This window comes from Rhinolophus sinicus, linkage group LG10 (genome assembly GCF_036562045.2).
Source record: "Rhinolophus sinicus isolate RSC01 linkage group LG10, ASM3656204v1, whole genome shotgun sequence".
Classification (NCBI taxonomy): domain Eukaryota; kingdom Metazoa; phylum Chordata; class Mammalia; order Chiroptera; family Rhinolophidae; genus Rhinolophus; species Rhinolophus sinicus.
Genome location: NC_133759.1, coordinates 70,402,952 through 70,423,608, shown reverse-complemented (window position 1 = coordinate 70,423,608; position 20,657 = coordinate 70,402,952). Strand labels below are relative to the sequence as shown.

Sequence of the window (20,657 nt, the reverse complement as noted above, 5' to 3'; positions counted from 1 at the left end):
GTGGGATGCAGGGAAAGAGCCCACCTCCTGGCTTTTGTGTTCTCTGTTCTGTCCTGAGATACCCTGCATCTCTGCAGCTGCGGATGTCGTCTGGGATTCCACCGCCGCAGATGCCGGCCGCGTCTCCACAGCCAAAGTGGCGGACTGCGTCTCCACAGCCACAGGTGTGGACTGCGTTTCCACAGCTGCAGATATGGGCCGCGTTTCCACAGCCACAGATGTGGGCCGTGTCTCCACTCCGCTCCCTTCCCTCTTCCCCCACTCGCCCAATTTTCCCCACCTGCAAGTAATCCTTGCACGAGTCTCTTAGCTGTTCTGCGTGATGAGCAGAGAGTCCTTTGATGGGTTATAAATGTCCCGTTTCTGATAATATCCAGAGGAGAACTCAAAAAGTGTGCCCCGCTGCCTCCATTCCTATGACATCCGAGGTGTTGTTTTTTTTGTTTGTTTGCTTTGGGTTTGTTTTTTTTTTTTTGTCTGGCTCCTTTCATTTGGAATAATTGTTTTAGATTCATCTTTTTGTGTGTGTCAATTTAATTTTTTTTTCTGCTGAGTAGTATTTCATTGCATGATATGCCACAATTTGTTTATCTTCATCTGTTGATAGCATCTGGATCACTTACAACTTTTGGTTACTAGAAATAAAACTGCTATGAACATTCATGTACAAATTAGTAGAGGAACGCATTTCCTTTTCTCTTGGACAAAATACTTAGAGTGAACTGGTAGAATCACATGGTAAGGGACTGTTTACATTATAAAGAAACTGACAAATTCTTTTCTGAAATAGTCATTTTATCTCCCCACCAGCTGTGTATGAGACTTCCAGTCCCTCAGAAGCCTCATCAACACTTGGTATGATCAGTCTTTTTAATTTTACTCCAATAGGTGGTAATAGTGTCTCATTGTGGTTTTAATTTGCATTTTGTTAGTGTCTAAGGAGATAGAGAATCTTTTCATTGGCTTACTAGCCATCTCTACATCTTCTTTGCTGAAAGATTTATTAGCAATAAATGTTGAATATGTCAAATGTTCTTTTGCTGCTTCTATTGAGATGATCATATGGTTTTCCTTCTTAGTTTGCTAATGTGGTGAATTACACTGCTTGGTGTTTGAATATTAAAACTTTCCTTCATTATGGGATAGACACATTTGGCAGTAATGTATTATTCTTGCAATATGTTGTTGAATTCAATTTGCTAAAATTTTATTTAAATTTTTGAAACAATGTTCTCGAAGGATAAGATTTGGTAGTTTTCTTTTTTATTATTCTATCTGTTTTTGGTATCAGAGTCATGTCGGCTTTATAGAATGAATTGGGAAATCCTCCCTTATCAATTCTTTGGGCTTGACACAGAAAGGTGAATAACTATTCCACAGTGATTTGGAATAGAGGAAAGTGAATTAATATGGAATAAATAGATACAATGTTGGAAAAGTTTAATATAGAAAACACATCGCTCACTGACATTAGGCCTCTGACAAGATGCAGCATGATTCACATTCACTGTCTCTGGTCTTTACTCGACCACCTTTACTCGAGGTGGGAATTTCAGTCCCTGTTTTACAGGTGAAGAACCCGAGAGCTTGTTACTTGCCAAAGGTTCTTTGGCTGCAGAGTTGGTACAAACCAAATGCACCATCAGCCTTCTTCCCTCCTCACCTCAGGGCAGCCATGACCCCTGGCCCCACAAGGATGGGCCATCCCTCCTCATCTGGAAGCCATGCTGCTGTCTGCTGCAGGGCTCTGGGGCCTGAGAGGAAGCTCAGTGTCCTGAGGGAGAGTGTGAGGTGTGATTCCCTCTGGGCACCACCCTGGACAGGAAGGCTGTGGTCAACTATGGGGAGGGCTCCAGGTTGTCTCTGTCAGAAGGTGCTTCTTTCTCTGATCCCTGGGACACTGGGCAGATCACTATGGGAGTCACATTTTTCTCATCACTCACATCAAGCTGGATGTAGGGCCTCAATAACCCTTCAAACTGATGTGTCAGGGTGTAAATGTGGGACTGATCATTTACATTGAAGTAAGAGATGGTCCCGCCCTCGTAGTCTAGGAAGACCCCCACTCGTGTAGGGGGTGTTCTCAGAGTGAGATTGATTTTACGGGGATTAAATGTGAGATACTGTTGTTCTCTCATCAGTCTGAGCACCCAGTACCCAGTGGTCGGAGACAAAGTCATTTTTGTCACCTTTCTTTTCACGTCATCCCGGCACACTCCCAAACACCACATTTCATTGTGTCCCACGTCCACCTCCCAGTAATGTTTTCCTTCCTGGAATCCCTGAGAAGCCACCACACATCTCCTTGTAAATCTCTTGTCCGAGTAGGTCACCATCTGTTGAATGTTCCTATAGCACACAGTTTTCAGATCAGAAATGTAGAGCTGGGGGTGAGCAGTCTCTGGGTCCAGAGTCACCTCCACTGGCATGTCATAGGGAGAAAGAGCATGAGTCACTGAGGAGGGACCTGGGCTGGATGCAGAGATCACTCCCTCCCACTGCAAAGTAGCTCAGGGTGGGATCAGGTGAAGTCCCAGGGCCAGAGTCTCCATCACAAACTGCTCCCTCGCTCCCTCATCATCAGTGGGGCCTTGGAGCCTCACCAATGCCTAGAGATGCCCAACTGTGAGCTCGATATTAGACTTTGTGAGGCCTGTATTGTGTCCTCTAACCAGCTTCCTGCAGTCCTCACAACTGAAAAAATTCACCTTTATTCCCACCCTCCAGTCCTTCCCCTTGATCTGTAACCTCAGTTCCCTGGAGCTTAGCCTTTGACTCCCACCCTGGCTGACCCAGCCCCCATCCTCTCCCTTCCTGGTCCTGGGCCTAGAAATGAGTCTGGGGCAGCTGCCCCCTGGGGAGGATCTGGGCCTCACAGATTTATAATCTGCAGTCCAGTGTGTCTCAGTGTTACTGTTCTTCCTTATCTGTCTCTGCTCGGCTCCCTTTCCCATGCCCACCCGAGACTCTGTCCCACTGTCACCCCCTCAGGCATTGGTACCTGCGTGTTTCTGGGCCTCTCTCAGTGCTGAAAACAAGCAGACAGAACAGGAGGGTCAGTGCTCAGGTGGAGAGCAGGGAGCAGGGAGACAGGACACCAGGGTTGTTATCCTTTGTGGGTGTCATGGGTCCACCAGATCTGCTGAAGACCACGGGGTTCTGTACAAACACACCTCCCCCAGCATCTGCAGACAGTTTCAGTGTCCACATTACAAGCTTGTCTCTGTATAGACTCATGGCCTCAGGGTCCCAAGATTCACAAACTAGAGACTTGTAAGAAGAGATAATGGGGGTGGAGGGAATAGCTTCTCTCACCTGCTTCTCCATGCTTCCTTCTCCAGTATGAAAACCGAAAACACAAAAGAGGCTGAAATCACAGAATAGGGGTCCAGGGGAGAGGAAAGCTCTACAACATCTTTCCCAGTTCCTGGTGTTTCCATGACACAAAGGGTAGAATATTCTGGGCTGATACAAGGCTAGGATGCTTGTCTCTAAGTACCAAGCCAGGCAGGAGGTTGAGGGAGACGCCCGACAGGCTCTTCCCCATTCTGGGTCCACACCCTCAGAGACCTCGTGAAATCTATGGTTCCTCTCCCCACAGAATTATCATTAGGAAAATATGCGTACAATTTATAGGCATTTCCAACACTTGATGACCTTTAAATACTCAGATATCTGAGAATAAAATTATTAGTCAATGGATGGGGGATTGAACCACCTGCCCTCATTGGCCTGCCCATGCTTCCCATCCAGTCTGGAGCCAGGACAACCCCCAGGTGGCTCAAACTGGGGAACAGGACGGACCCAGGAGAACTGTGGGGAAGGCTCAGAACATGACAAGTGACTTACCCAATTCTGCCCGGACTTTCCCTGAAACAAAGAATATCCATTAGTGGACACAGCAGTGTGTAAGGTACAAACACCGCCCTGGCTCATTGCTCAGGGGGATGAGGTGTGGGTGAATGATGGGGACTGTTCTAGAACTCTCCTTTTGTGCCCCCATCCTCACATCCCGGTAGTGAACATCTCTATCTGGGGTAAAAGAGGAGATCAGGAACATTCATGCTGAAAGGAGGTGGAGGTGGAGATGGAGGTTATCAGGGAGAAGGGAAGGTGAGATGCAAGAGAAGCTGGATTAAAGGAGGGATCACGGCACACGTTCTCAAGAGTCAGTATCATCTCCAAGGAGGAAAAAACTAGTTCTTGGGGTAAAAACTCTTATTGAAACTGAATATTATTTTATATTTTCTGCAGTTCTAATACTTATGCTATGAAGTCTTTTCAAGTACATTGAAATTTTTTTACTGGAGTTGGTGTTGTTAGAAATTTATATCAGCCCTACAGGTAGTGAAAATCATTGTTCCCCTAATTCTGGGCCCTTTGTGAGGAAGATGGGCCTGGTGGGGCTGGCATTTCCTAAGGGAGCCATTTCCGGCCAGCCTGGAGTGGGGTGAGGACTGTGGTTGCTGTGGCCCAGGTGGTGGGGTCCTGGAGACTGGGGCTGGAATAACAGACCCGGGAGGTGTGTGGGAGCATCCCTGATCCCCGCCCTGCTGGATGCATGAGTAAGCCACGGGCCCCTGCTTCTCTTTCTCACTTACCTTTCAATTTGTAGAAGTAAACTGTCAGACCAATGACACCAACACACAGGACAGAAAGGAGTACTCCCAGTAGAATAGATCCCAAGCGCCACGTTATGGCCTGGAAAATCACCGCTGAAAAACAGTTCCACAAACCCCTTAGATACCACTGAACAATAAAAGCAGTTTGATTCTCATTTAAGGGATCATCTCATACCCCAAGATTGAAAAGATAGGTTTCTATTTCTTCTACGTGTATAAAGCATTGTACTTCTTCATAATTCTTTCTCCATCTGGATTTTATTTTTCTATATAAAAGTGAGGTAGAAGTTCAATTTTATTTTTTTCTAAATAGATAACAACTGTGCAGGCATCATTTATTTGAATAGACTTTCCTTCACCTGCTATTACATACAGTGTTACTTCTATTTTATACATCTTCATAAGAGTTTGCAAAGCTTTTATTAGATATATGAAAATATACTAAAAGACAGTAAGAACAATTAAAATAGCAGAGTAATGTAACTTCTTACAGGTAATAAGAGACAATATTTTAAAGATACCGCTACTCCAAAATTGATTTACATATTCAATATAACTCTCCTGAAAATCTCAATAGCGTTTTCTTAGAACTAAACAAGTCAATTCCAAATTTATGTATATGTATCTGGTGAAAGTTTGAAAATATTCCATGTGTGCTTCAAAATAATGATTTTTGTGGGTTAAGTCTTCTAAGAATGTCTATTAGATCAGGACTGTTAATTTGTATATCAAATATTTAATCATCTTACTAATTATGTCTACTTATTTAATCAGTTTTGGAACTCACAGTATTTCTATTTATCCATATATTTCTATTGATATTTGCTTTATATGTGTTAAGATATAATATAAGATGCATATATATTTATATTTCTTATCATTTTCTAGTGAATAAACTTTTTATGTTCTGAAAGAACTAGCCTACAAATGCATTGTTTTGGTTTTTTTTAACGTAAGACTTTTCTTTCGTCACTCTAGTATATCCATTAATACAATGGTACTTTTTTGGTTAACATTGGTCTGTTACGCTTTTTATACTTTTAAAATGTTACAGTGAATAGCTCATATAGATTATAAGAATTGCACCAGTTGAGATTTTTTAAATCCAGTCTGGCATTTCTTTGTCTTTTAAATGGCAAATTAACTCCTTTTATATTGATTGTGATTATTGGGGTGTACATTAATTATCCTATTATTTTTAAATCCTTTTGGAAATTATCTACTTTTTATTAATTTCTTTTTCACAGAGTAATATTTCAGTATTTATTTAGATGTACTTTTTGTTTAAATGAGCAAATATTTTTCCCCTTTGTTCCTCAAGTTAGCATTCTTAAATTTTGTGTTTGTTGATTTTGGAGGGTTGCACCAGGAAGACAACCATATGATAAAGGAAGTATTTGATTCTACTCCTCTGCAATTGTAAATTGTTTCCACATAATCAAATTTTATAATATTATCTTTACACCCCACGGATCTTTGGCTTTCAAAACTAATCATTAAAACTGGGCAATACTGCACAACAACACTGAGATAAAGGCTCCTGTTCTCTCTCTGGGCTACACAAACATGAACCCCTCCCCCACTCCTCCTCCTCCCCACTCACCTCTTATCCATACCCTGGATTCCACCTCTCGGCTCTGGTCAGGGTACTGGATAGAACATGATACGCTCCCAGCATTTTCTTGGACTATAAGGGAAGTCTCCACATCAAACAGACCCTTTCTGTCTGCATTCACGTTTGAGTCTGAGGGTAAATCATATCCTTTGGGGCCTTTCCACTTCACTGTTGGCTGGGGAAACCAGCCTGAGGACTTGCAGAGTAGCTGGATGCCTCCATCAACATATCCCATGATAGAAACCAGGGGAGCTGAGCCCAACACTGGGGAGAAAACAGAAAAGGGATGAAAGCAAAGATGATTTTCCAAGGCCACAGAAGTTCTGAGCCAGGTTCATCAAGTACATAACACTGCACCCCCATGGCCATTTCTCTCTTACACACACATAGACTTATAACAGTTGGAAGCCCTTCCATGCATGGTCTTTGTTCACTCAACATGCATTTAACAGCTACTATATACATGGATATTCCTAAACACTAAATATGATGAAGAAATAAGACAATCCATTCTAATGAAGAGCTTGCTGACTAAAAAAGGAGACAACTATTAACAAATGCACGTCATTATGAAGTGTGCAGATAGGAAGCATGGTCAAGTTAGCACTGAGGAGACAGTGATTGTCAACGGAAGTCATGGTTTCCTGGAGGTGACATTTGTGCTCTGTTGTGTCAGATGAATATGTTTTAATGTAAACAAAGAGAAAAAAGGAGAAGCAGGATAGGCAGAGGGCCAAGTACATACCACAGCATGAGGAGTGGACAGGCCATATTATGCCAAAAGACCTATGAGCATTGGCACGTCAGGACTGTGATGTCCAAGAGGGGACAGGTGTGAGGTCTGGGGGAGGGACAGTGGCCGGACATGGATGAGTGCACTGACCTAAAGAGTGTGGATCATTGTCCTATAGGCACTGCAGAGCTTTTGACTGGCTTCAGCAGGTAAGAGTCATGAGCAGACATGCCTCTTAGAGAACACCCCAGGAGGGGGAGGAGGGGTCAGTGGGATCACTCAGGAGGAAATCAGCCAGACAGATGGTCACTGAAGTCCCTCAGGTGAGAGATGAGAAGGTCTGGAATAGAACACCCTGAGAAGGGGAGAGACAGGTGCAGGGAGATACATTTCACAGGACTAATAAGAGGATGAGGGAGGGTTTTGCCTGTCCTCCAGACTTGTGAATTGAGAGACTATGGAGAGTACCCCACACAGGGGTAACCTCTGTTTGAGGATTTCTTATTGCTATCTTCCCGACCCAAACAACGCTTAGCCACCATGTGCTGTTCTCTTCCATTCTCTAGGGTCAGGACCCAATAAATGTAGCTAAATAAATGTTTGTTGAATGAATGAAAGAAGGAAATATAGGGTAAATATGAAGGAAGGGAGGTTCCAATAAGACGGTTTGGACTAACCTCTCCCTGCTCCTCCCTCTATATGGAATTACAAACCCTGGGAATAACACAAGAGGCAACCATAGGAGAACTCTGAGAGGCGGAAAGAGGAAGGTGAACTGACTAGGGTCCTAGGACTGGAGGACCAACACAGAACAGCTGAACTGCTTTTGGTCCGTGCCCCCTTCACTTTGAGACAATTTTTTCTCTTTGTAACTGCGATGGATCGCTTAAGGCAACGTATAGTTGGGTCTTGTTTTTTTAATCCATCCCACTACTCTGTACTTTTTGATTGATGAGTTCAGTCCATTTACATTTAGAGTGATTATTGATACATGAGGTCTTACTACAACCATTTTAACAATTGTTTGCTAGTTGCTGTTGTATCTCCATTGTTTCGTTTTCCTGTCTGCTATTTTAGTTTGGTGGCTTTCTATGATTCTTTTCTCCATTTCCTTTCTATTTATGTTACTTGTCTCACCTCTAGATTTTTGTTTTGTGATTACAATTAGGTTTATGTAAAAATGACTGTTTCATACATAAACAGTCCTTTTTCTTCTGGTTGCATCTCATCTTCATTCACCCGTGCAAGTTCAGTCCTTTTCTTCCTTCCCTTTTATGTTTTTGTTATCACACATTAGTCTTTTTTATGTTCGGTGTGTATTTCCAAATAGTAGAATTTTTAAAACACCTTTCCCCTTTAACTTTTATGTTACAATTAAGGGTTTAATACCCTGTTCTGTAAAAGAGTTGCAGTTTATTTCTTTTGTCTATTTGTCATGTTACTCAAAGTTTTCTGTACTTTTGTCTGTTTGTTCCAGAGAAAAGGGCTTCTTTCAACATTTCTTGTAATGAAAGTCTTGTGGTGGTAAATTCCTTCAGCTTTTGCTTGTCTAGGAAAGCTTTTATTTCTCCTTCATATCTAAAGGACAACTCTCCTGGATATATTATTCCTGGCTGGTGATTTCTCTCTTTCAAGATTTTGAATTTTGATTCTACTCTCTCCTAGCTTGTAAGGTTTCTGCTGCACAATCCAATGATAATCTAATGAGATTTCCTTTATAGGTTACTGTCTCTTTCCCTGACTACCTTGAGAATTCTTTCTTTGCCATTAATTTTTGACAATTTTAATAATGTGCCTTGTAGAAGGCCTTTTTGGAGTGAGATAATTACGTGTTCTGTTAGTTTCTTGATTTTGAGCATCCAGCCCTTCCCATAGGTCTGGGACATTCTCATTGATTGTTTGATTGAATAGGCTCTCTGTTCCATTCTACCTCTCTTCTCCTTCTAGTGTACCTATTATTCTTTGTTGCCCTTTCCAATGGAGTCAGATAGTTCTCTTAGAGTTCTTTCATTTTCCAAAACCACTCAGTTCTGTCTCTCTTTTTCCCCCTGAGTCACTTCTAGATTTCTATCTTTGAGCTTGCTAATTCACTCTTCTATCTAGTCTGCTCTGTTCCAAGACTTTCTAATACATTCTTCATCTCATTGATTGAGTTCTTCAGCTCCAGAATTTCTACTTGGTTCTTTTTTATAGTTTCAATCTCTTTGGCAAAGTACTCCTTTTGCACATCGATTTTATTTCTGAGTTCATTGAACTGCCTGAATTTTCTTGTATCTTGTTAAGTTTTTTCATAATTTCTATATAGAATTCTCTGTCATTTAAATCACAGTCTTCCATGTCTTTGTTTTCTGGAGACTTTTCATTTTCTTTCTGAGTAAGTTTGTTACCCCGATTACCTTGTTACCTTGATTATTCATGGTACTTGATGGATTGTGTCTCTGCCTAGAGAGCTGAGCTCTATTCTTTTTAAGTACTGTTCTGAACAATTTAGCAGGCTGATCAGTAGAGGTGTTTCAGTTATTTTCCAGCAGATGGTGGTATAGCACAAGTTTTTGTTTTCTTTTACCTGTACTTCTGGCACATCTGGGATCTCTGTGGGGCAGTTCCCTCAGTCTTGGAAAATGCCTCATATTCCCTGAGGGGGTTGGTGTCCCCTCTGTGTCCAGATTTTCTGGGTGTCAGGGTACCAACCCCATGGTGGGATGTGTTGGGTGATGGCCTGTGAGTTCCTGGTGCTGCCTCCTTGTAACAGAGGACGCCAGCCACTCTGTCTATGGCATCGCCTCTGCCTCTGTCAGGTGCCACAACAAGCAGTGGGGGCCATGGAGTGAGCGAGGGGAGGGGAGTTTGTGAGTCTGCAGCTTTGTTTTCTTGCCAGTAATGGCCACAGTTAGTCCACGGCTGTCACTTCTCTGCCCTTGTTCCAGGTTTAGCCACAATGCTCACAGTCTATTCAGGCCAGAATGTTGCTTCTGCCCCTCCTACCCTACTGGCTGCCGTACGAGGGCTACAGCCTGGCTCCCAAACCACTACTTCATCAGTTGGGGCCACAGCGAGTGCCTGACTGCATCTAGCGCCCCCATCTTTGTCTTTTCCCCTTCTCACCTCTCCTGTATTTTCATATGCCCACTTTCACAGGTCTTGATGTGTGGATCTCTCACATGTGTTTGTGTATTGATCAAGGGATCCTTTGTTGTATTGTTGTTGTCTGACTTGTGACTTTCAGAAGAGAAACAATGAGTCGTCTCACTGTGCCGTGAAGCTTAAGTCACCCCTATAACATTCCTGAAATTATGGAATTGTAGAGGTACAGAACCAATTCATGATTGCCAGGGGTTGGGGCAGTTGGTGAGTGAGAAGGGTGGCTGAGACTACAAAGGGGCAGCAAAAGGAAATCTTAGTGGTGATGGGAATAGCTCTATATTCTGATGTGGTGGTATTTACATAAATCCACACATGCAGAGAACTATATGTATAAAACGGAAAGAACTGATAGTTTAGGGTGCTATCTTAACTGAATGCCATGAAAACATTATTTAAAAGACACCTCATTCAGCAATATGATATGAAGTCCCAAGTGGTTTCACCATAAAACAAAGTTATGAGTTCTCTGAAATAAGCAACTGACCTGACACCTGCAGCTCCCAGGTGGCCTTCTGGTCATTATTCTGGGAGATGAACCAGCATCCGTAGAGACCAGTGTCTGAGAGAGTGACCTTCTTCAGCCTCAGGGAGACATGCCCCTCCGCTATGGAGTCCTTCAGCAGCTCAGTTCTCCTTCGATAGGCTGGTATCTGCCTATGGCGCTGGTCTTTCCCTTCTCTGTAGAGATGCACCACAGCGTGGAACTCATCTCTGAAGAACCGCACTTCCATGGCCTCCGCACTTGTCTTAGGAGAGAGGAAGCACGAGAACACTGTGTCCTCCCCGATCACGACCTGGACGGGCTTGTCTGGTCCCATCACCTGCCACTGGCCTGTGGAAGGAAGCACAAGAGATAACTGAGCAAAGACCCTGTCAGTGGTCTTGCTCATGGCCGGCGTGTGCCCAGGGGTGCGACATCCATCATTACCTCCTTTCCAAACCCAGTGACCTGCATCTGTACATCCCTTACACTTGACAGAGCACTTCCACATCCCTTGCTTCATTCTGTATCACAGACATCCCGACAGGTGTGTGTTGTTGACATTCCAATTTCCAAGATGAGAACACAATATCTCAGAGGCTAAGTAATATCTCAGGGGCATGAGAGCACTTTCCAAATGCTGATCCTCTCACTGGAAGAGAATCTATATCCACATTCTCTCCTCCCTGCACATCTGCCTCACCACAAACTCACAACAGCCCCTTTTCATCTTTTTTGCTAAAAACTAAAGATGACCCATTTTCCAGGAGGTGAGTATTAACAATCAAATCTCCAGTTTGGGGCAATTTGTTTCCATCAAACACATGATTCCATCCTGTAAACATTTAATGGTTACAATAAAAGAATGTCTTTGCCCATAGGTTAAACCTTTATTTGTGCTTCCTTATTTTATTTATCTGCTTGTTCTGCACATTCTGAGATGCATGTATGACATGTGACGAGGATATATTGCAGTTGTCACTAGAAATGTTCTCTCTAGTGAATTCATGGTGGCTGTCCTTCCATGGAGTGTGATTTATGGACACACCTCCTTGATTGGTAACATGTCTTGATTAATTCACATGTATGCAGTTCTGATATTTGCAGAGACGGGTGCGATGGGGTGTGTATACTCATCAGAAAAAAGGGAGTCACAGTGTAAATTTCCTTTTCAATCACGTGGAAATTCACAGAGTGACCACTTATTTTCAAATAAGTGAATATTTTTATTTTAGCACCAATTGTTTCTTTTTTTAAAATGTTTTATACATCTTTCTGAAAGGTGTATCACTCATACTTTTTGAAGGAGAGTCTTATGATATAAAATGTGACTTTGCAGCAGGATCTCTGTTCAGCCACTGACCTGGCCTAGCAGACGCTGAGTGGCCCCGCTTCACCCTGAGTCCTCCTGCACTGGGCTGGGCATGTCCCTGCCCTCTGACAGCCCCACCCAGGAGCCTGGCCTCTGCTCCCTGCTGAGGGCTTTCTCTGCCCTTTGGAACCTGCTCAGTCTGGTGCAGAGCAGCCCAGAAGTGCTGAGAATTGAATAGTAGTGGGGGTACCTGTCCCCAGTGAGGGCAGGAGGCAGTAGATGTTGGGATGATTCCAGATTGCCATCTTGTGGCCCCTCAGAACGTGTTTCCATGTCAGTAACCAGCTCATTGGGACACCATTTTTTGGTTTTCCTCCCTTCTGGCTTCACTGTCTCCACTCCCTCACTTTTTTCCCCAGAATCACTGCCTGACCAGCCCACCTGCACTCAGACCTTTGTCCCTGGTCTACTTTGGGGGCTCAACCTAGGTCAGCTGGGCTGCTGCTGTTGTGCCTTCAGGGCTGTGGGGGGCTCTAGAGCTGAGGGAACCTTTTCCTGGGGTGTCTCTGTCCCGCTGGCCAGCACTTACTGCTGCTGTCATTTTCCTTGCCTACTGTAGCTCCTTCCACCCTTTACTCCTCCTTCCCCCTGGGGACCAGGGAGGAAAAATGGTCTGTTGTTGACACAGGCTCTGAGCTAATGAAACGCTGGGCTCCGCTCTATGTACATGAGCTCATGTGATCCCCACAGCAGCCTGATCTGGGTGTGAGGCCATCTCCCGTCACTAGGAGCACACGGACACCTGGGGGAGTCATGACCCACAAAGTTCATAAGCAGAGGAAATGAGGGTTCAAAATAACGTCTTTCTGCCTCGAAGGTCATTTCCATGACACCTGCTGCCTCTCCAGGAAGTAGAGCTGTCAGAGAAACTCATCAGAAAATGGATGAGAACGAACATCATGAAAAGCTGTCCTGTGAACAAGACATACGGGTTTTGCTGCAGAAATGGAGCATGACTTGATTGCCCTTATTTCTTTTTTTCCATGATTACACAACAGACACGGTAGATGAGTGGCGGAATGAACTTGTGCAGACTGGACCGTGTCTGGCTGGATCCTGCCCATCGAGAGACAGGGGTCTATTCCTGCCACCAGCTTCCTCTCTGTACTTTATTCATTCACTCAGCATCCTACACACCAGCTTTTGTATCAATCATAACCAGAAGAAGAAAGAAGAGTGAACTTCTTCTCAGACTATGCCAGGTTACAATTCAGTCCTCACTACAAGATCAGGACACCTTCCCCCACCCTTAGGTCACATACCACAGGTGTTTCCGGCTCAGCATGTCCTCAGCTGGACCATTATCTTTCCCCCAAACATCCTAATCAGTATCTCCTACCCTGCCCTCCATGTCAGAACCTGGTGATCTCCTAGAGACCCCTGTATAAACTCCACAGCCCACCTGGAGCAAACATTTAATTTATTCACCTTCACATCCTTGGTGTGTCCCCTCCCCACTCCCAGGCCCCTCTTCAGCACTCTTTGTCATGAGTTCTGGGCTGTTGTCACAGTGCCCGAGACCTTCCTGCTGCCCCCTGATCCCCACAGCCCTTGACATTGATAGATGTCAGCCTGGGGAAGAAGTCGGGGAAATGCAAACAAAAAAGATGCCCCACCCCATTGTGCTGTGGTCATGCAGCTAAACAACTGAAAATGTTAACCAACAAGAAGAGAGTCAGAGAGAGTCCCCCCTGGAGGCTTACCTGAGCCCAGCCCCAGGAGACTGAGAAGCAAAGTGAGCACGAGGGCCCCAAGGACCATGGATGTATCTGCAGGCCGATCTCACGCTATGGAAACAGACGACAGCAGGGACAGGAGGATGGACTAATTAGAGAGAAGAGGGGTCAGACCAGCTTCTGGGGTGAGGAGCCATGAAGAGGCAGAGCTTGAGATGATGGCAAGCTGCACATTCTTCTTAGAGTTACCTGACACAGACATGGCCCTGTGTGTTAGGGGAGAGAGGACTCTGCACTTTGAATCACTGCATTTATTGGCCGGCCATAAACATTCATCTCAGACCAAGGAAACAATGACAGAGAAGGGGGTGGGGCACATTGGGAGGGGTTTGTCCTCGGTCAAGACTGTGCCCTGTGTGGGTGGCACGGGAAGGTCAGATGCAGGATCATCTAAGGTCCAATCTGGCAGGTAGAACTGTATGGGCGGTGGGAATCTAGTCCTAAAAAAAGAGGTTGTCCCAACAGAGGGTAGCAGATTGTGCAGACAAATAGGTACCATTCCACAAGGAGTAACCAAGAGCAGGTGAGATGAACATTTCCTGGAAGAGCCTGAGGTAATCCTGCCTGTCACCCCCTTTCTTGAGTCCAAAACTAGGACTCATATCATGAAGTAAGATTGGAAGAACTTGCTAGAACAAGACAGGCCCTTAATCTCCAAGGATCCAAGGTATTGGGAAATGACCAGAATATGTGACGCCTGAGGAAAAGGTGAAGAACCACTCACTCAGTCTTTCATTTATACACTAAGCCAAAGCACCAACAATTAGAGATTATGCAACCTTTTCAAGCACATGAAAATGCACGATGTGATCACTTACTGACCAGAATGCAAGTTTCCACAGATGCCATGACAAAAAAAAAAAAAAAAATGCAGCAAAATAACCCAAATAGCACATTTTCTCACCATAGTAATAGGTAATACAAAAAAACAATTTTATAGTGGACATTCAATATTAATCTACATCAGCTTCAGGTGGGTATAAATGTCTAAATATTATATTGCTTTGTATACCTGAAACTAATAAAAAAAATTTTAAAGCAAAAAGAAAAAAAAGCAATTTTAAATGTTAGGAAATTCTATATATCTAGAAATTGTTAATAACACAATGTTAAATAACCCATGTGTCCAAAAAGAAATCACAATGAAAGTTAGGAAATAGTTAGAATAAAATGTGAGTGAAAATACCACATTTAGCCTTAAATTCAAAACATGTACAACAACAAATGGTGGCAAAGATGTGGAGTAACAGCTAATTTCCTGGTACAGCCTTTTGGAAGACAGTTTAGCAACTCTTTGCAAAAACTAATCATACTCTTCAAAAAGGTCTTGCACTCTTCAAATGACAGCCATGCTTCCACCATTTCTGTGACTGTCCTGCCTATCACATGGTGATGCTAGCGTTCATTTGACTAACTCCATCTTTTGAGTGAACATCATACTACACATGGCTACTTCAATTCAATTCAACTTCGAAAAGTAATACATGGATAACGTCGCTTAAAATGTGTATACATCCCTTATTTGGTGACTACCAATTTGTGCCTTCTGACCCCTTCCCCTTCTCCCCCATCCCCGATCCCCTCCCATCTAGCAACTATCAGTTTTTCCTCTGTATCTCTGAGTCTATATTTCTTATTTGTTTGCCCATTTGTTCTGTTCTTTAGAGTCCACATGTGATTGAGATCATATGGTATTCGTCTTTCTCAGTCTGACTTAGTTCACTTGGCATAATATCCTTTAGGTTCATCCATGTTGTTGTAAATGGTAATGTCTGAGAGTTTACTTCTTACATTTTCTTCTAGGAGTTTTATGGTTTTGGGTCCTACATTTAAGTCTTTAATCCATTTTGAGTTTATGCTTGTATATGGCGTAAGAAGGTGGCCCAGTTTCATTTTTTTGCATGTATCTGTCTAGTTTTCCTAGTACCACTTTTTGAATAGATTGCCTTACCCCAATGTAAATTCTTTCTACCTTTGTCGTAGATTAAATGACCATATAGGTATGGATTTATTTCTGGGTTCTCTATTCTGTTCCATTAATCTATGTGTCTGTTTTTATGTCAATACCATGCTGTTTTGATTACTATAGAGTTCTAATATGATTTGATGTCAGGTAACATGATACCTACCACTTTGTTTTTATTTCTTAGTATTGCTATGGTTATCTGGGGTCTCTTATGCTTCCATATAAATGTTAGGATTATTTGTTCTAGTTCTATAAAAATGTTCATTGATATTTTGATAGGAATTGCATTAAATCTACATATTGCTTTGGGTAGTATGGACATTTTAACTATATTAATTCTTCCCATTCATGAGCATGACATATGTTTCCATTTATTTGTGTCTTCTTTAATTTCTCTCTTCAATGTCATAATTTTCTGAGATCAGGTCTTTTAATTCTTTGGTTAAATTTATTCCTAAGTATTTTATTTTATTTTTTATGCAATTGTAAATGGGATTGTTATCTTAATTTCTCTTTCTGATAGTTCATTATTGGTGTATAAAAATGAAATGAATTCCTGAATATTAATTTTGTATCCTGCTACTTTACTAAATTCATTTATCAGTTCTAACAGGTTTTTGGTGGAATGTTTGGGGTTCTGTATATATAGTATCATGTGTTCTGCAAATAATGACAATTTTACTTCCTCCTTTCCAATTTGGATGCATTTTATTTCTTTTTCTTGTCTGGTTACTGCAGCTAGAACTTGCAGTACTATGTTGAATAAAAGAGGCAACCTTGTCTTGTTCATGATCTTAAGGGGAATGTTTTTAGCTTTTCTCCATTGAGTATGATGCTTGCTGTGGGTTTGTCATATATAGCCTTTATTATGTTGAGATATGTTCCCTCTATTTCCACCTTGATGAGAGGTTTTATCATAAATGGATGCAGGATTTTTTATCAGATGCCTTTTCTGCTTCTATTGATATGACCATATGATTTTTATTTTTCATTTTGTTTATGTGGTGTATCATGTTAATTGACTTGCAGATATTGAGCCAAACTTTACCTGTAAAGCCATCTGTTCCAGGACTTTTGTTTGTTGGGAGCTTGTTGATTACTGATTGAATTTAGCTTGTAGTAATTGGTCTATTCAGATTTTCTGTTTCTTTTTAATTCAGTCTTGGAAGATGGTATGATCGTAGAAATTTATTCATTTCTTCCAGATTGTCTAATTTGTTCGCGTACAGTTGCTTATAGTATTTTCTGAAATTTTTTTGTATTTCTGCAGTGTCTATTGTCACTTCTACTCTTTCATTTCTGATTTTATTTATTTGGGTTAGATCCCTTTTTTTCTTGATGAATCAAGTTGATTGAAGTTTTGTCAATTTTATTTATCTTTTCAAAAAATCAGCTCTTGGTTTCATTGATTTTTTTTTCTTCTTTGTCATTAATGTCTGCTCTGATCTTTATTGTTTCCTTCCTTATACTCACTTTGGGTTTATTTTGCTGTTCTCTTTCCAGTTCCCTTAGCTGTCAAGATAGACTATTGATTTGAGATTTTTCTTGTTTCTTTAGGCAGGCCTGCATTGCTATGAATTTCCCTCTTAGGACTGTTTTCTCTGTGTCCCATAGATTTTGTTTTTGTGTTTTCATTTTCATTTGTCTAAAGGTATATTTTTATTTCTTCCTTGATCTCATTCTTGACCCATTCATTATTTAGTAACATGTTATTTAGTCTTCATATGTTTGTTGTTTTTCAGTTTTTTTTCTTGTAATTGATTTCTAGTTTCATAGCACTATGCTCAGAAAAGACAATAGATATGATTTCAATTTTCTTAAATTTGTTGAGACTTGTTTTGTGGCCTAACATGTAGTCTATTTTGGAAAATGTTCTGTGTGCACTTGAAAAGAATGTATATTCTGCTACTTGGGGGTTAAATGTTCTAAAAATATCAATGTGGTCTAGTGTGTCATTTAAGGCCCCTATTTCCATCTTGATTATGTCTGAAGGGTCTGTTCATTTGTGTCAGGGTGTGTTAAATTCCCCTACTATGATTGTGTTACTATTGCTCTCTGCCTTTATGTCTGTCAATATTTGTTTTATATATTTAGGTGCTCCTATGTTGGGTGCATAGATGTTTACTAGGGTTATGTCCTTTTGTTGGATTGATCCATTTATTATTACACAATGTCCTTCTTTATTTATGATTATAGTCTTTGTTTTAAAATCATTTTATCCAATATAAGTATTGCTACCCTTGCTTTTTCTTGTTTCCATTTGAGTTAAATATATTTTTCCATCCCTTTACTTTCACTCTGTGTGTCTTTCCATTTGTGCTGTCTTATAGACAGCATGCATGGGTTTTATTTTCTTATCCACTCAGCTACCTTATATCTTTTGATCAGAGCATTTAATCCATTTTCGTTTAAAGTGATTATAGAGATGTCATAGGACTGGCGGCAGTGAAGTGGGTTTCTTGAGTTCTCCCCTGGAACTTACCACAAATTGAAAATCTATAACCCATCAAAGGATTCTCTGCTCATCACACAGAACAGCTAAGAGACTCGCAAGAGGATTACTTGAAGGTGGGCAAATTGGGCAAGCAAGGGAAGAGGGAAAGGAGCGGTGTGGGGACGTGGCCCGCATCTACGGCTGCAGCAACGCGGGGACACCAGGACGCAGCAACCAGACTTTGGGCGCTCTCCCTGCAACTCACAGCTGATCTCTCCTGCCGAGAGGTCAGCATATCCAGCATTTGAATCAGTAAGCTCAGTTGAGCTCTCCAGCTGAGCCCTAGATCAGACAAAAAGCAAACGTGATACCTGGGACCCTCACCCCTTCTCCCACAAGAATCTTACCCCTGCCCTTCCAGAGTCTCAAGCTGGTCTCTGAACTGAGGAGTAGTGTCAGATTACAGAGGAGCTATAGTGCTCAGGACCTGGAAAAAGCCCGTTAGCAGCTGTGACCTAGGGAAGAGTCGGGGCACAAGACAGAAGACTCCTCCCTTACCACCCTCACCTTTTCTGGGCTGCTTGCAGCAGGGCAATGAGAGCTGCAGAGACACACGCACAGGTCAGCAGCAGGTGGCAGAGGCAGCTCTGGGCTTTCAGCAGCTCAGCAATCTCGCACATTCCACACAACCCTCACCCCCCATGGAAGAAGTGCCCTAAGACTCAGGAGACCTGGGCACAGAGAATAAACCCACCTACCAGTGGCTGGCTGTGGTGCTCTATGTGTACGTCTGTGCAGGCGAGTGCAGAAACTGCACTGACTTTGTAAAAAGTAACAATCATACCCCATAGCCCCACTCATCTGGAACTGCAGTGCCAGGGTCACTCTGGACATCAGGTTGGTGGCTCTGCCTCACAAGGCACAGAGAAGTCTTTGTACAGCATAGTACAACCTGGAGATACCTTGGTGGACTTAAGCCATGACTGGTGCTGCTTTTTATTTTATTTTTTATTTTTAGTATTATTATCATTTTTAGCATATATATGTATATATATATATATATATATATATATATATATATATACACACACACATTTTTCCTTTTCTCTCTCTTCTTTTTTCTTTAACTTGCCCTACTTTTCCTCCCTCTTTCCATTATTCTGTATTGATTTTCTTTTGTATTTTTGATATTTTTGCCTGTGTTGAGTGTTGGTTATCACTTGTTTTTACATGTGTATTGGGTTTTTTCTTTGTTGCTGTTGTTGTTGTGCTTCTTGATTTGTTTAGTCCTGAAATCACCCTACACCAGGGCCCAGGCCAAGAGGCACAAGATTCAACATACCAGGAGACCAATTCGACCAAACCAGAGTATTACTGTATTTGATGTACAAGTGACACACCCAAAGGGAATTCTCTACAAGCACAAGAGCCCTCATCTGAAGGGTCAACTCTCACACAGAAGCTCATCCCCTGTGGGCATAGCCAATTCTCACAACTAGTCAGCCTAAGAGTCAATCCCACCTACTGACAAACCAAAAGGAATTTAAAGCTCAACTTTAACAGGAGAATACACACAATACAAGGGTCACCTCTGGAGCACACGCACAGGAGAATAGGGAGGAGGTGCAATTCAAATATAAAGGACACATACTATATAAGGCCACCCATTAAAGATTGAGAACCCTGGGGGATCTATCTAATACATTGAAGTAAACACAGAGAGTCAGCCAAATGGGGAAACAAAGAAACATATCCCAAATAAAAGAACTGAAAGAAACTCCAGAATTGGGACTAAATGAAATAGAGGTAACCAACCTATCAGAGACAGAGATTAGAACACTGATGATAACAGTTTAAGGAGCTTAGTAACGACATTAAGAAAGAAAGAGAAATCATAACGAACAACAAGTTAGAACTAAAGAATACAATAATTGAAATAAAGCACACTCTTGAAGGAATTAACAGCAGGTTAGATGTAGCAGAGGATCAAATCAGCAATTTAGAAGACAAGGTAGCAGAGATCACCCAAGCAGAACAACAAAAAGAAAAAAGAATAAAAAACAATGAAAATGGTTTAAGAGACCTCTGGGATAACATTAAGTGCAACAACATGCGCATCATAGGAATACCAGAAGGTGAAGAGAGGGAGCAAGGGATCGAAAACATATTTGAAGTAATAATGTCCGAAAACTTCCCTAACCTGATGAAGGAAACCAACATAGAAGCCCAGGAAGTGCAGAGAGTTCCAACCGGGATAAACCCAAACAGGCCCACACCAAGACACATTATAGTTAAAATGGTAAACGTTAAAGACAAAGAGAGAATCCTAAAAGCAGCAAGAGAAAGACATTTGGTTACATTCAAGGGAACTCTTATAATACTATCAAATGACTTTTCTACAGAAACTCTGCAGGTCATAAGGGAGTGACAAAAGGTATTCAAAGGGATGAAAAACAAAGCCTAAAACCCAGATTGTTTTATCCAGCAAAGCTATCATTTAAAATTGAAGGAGAGATAAACAGCTTCCCAGAAAACAATAAGCTAAAGGAATTCA

General features: G+C 42.0%; 1 pseudogene; it reads right to left on the bottom strand.

Annotated features, from left to right (window-relative positions):
* Positions 1–1,281: 1,281 nt before the first annotated feature.
* On the bottom strand, positions 1,282–13,887 carry LOC109437616 (butyrophilin-like protein 3; annotated as a pseudogene).
* Between the last annotated feature and the right edge of the window lie 6,770 nt (positions 13,888–20,657).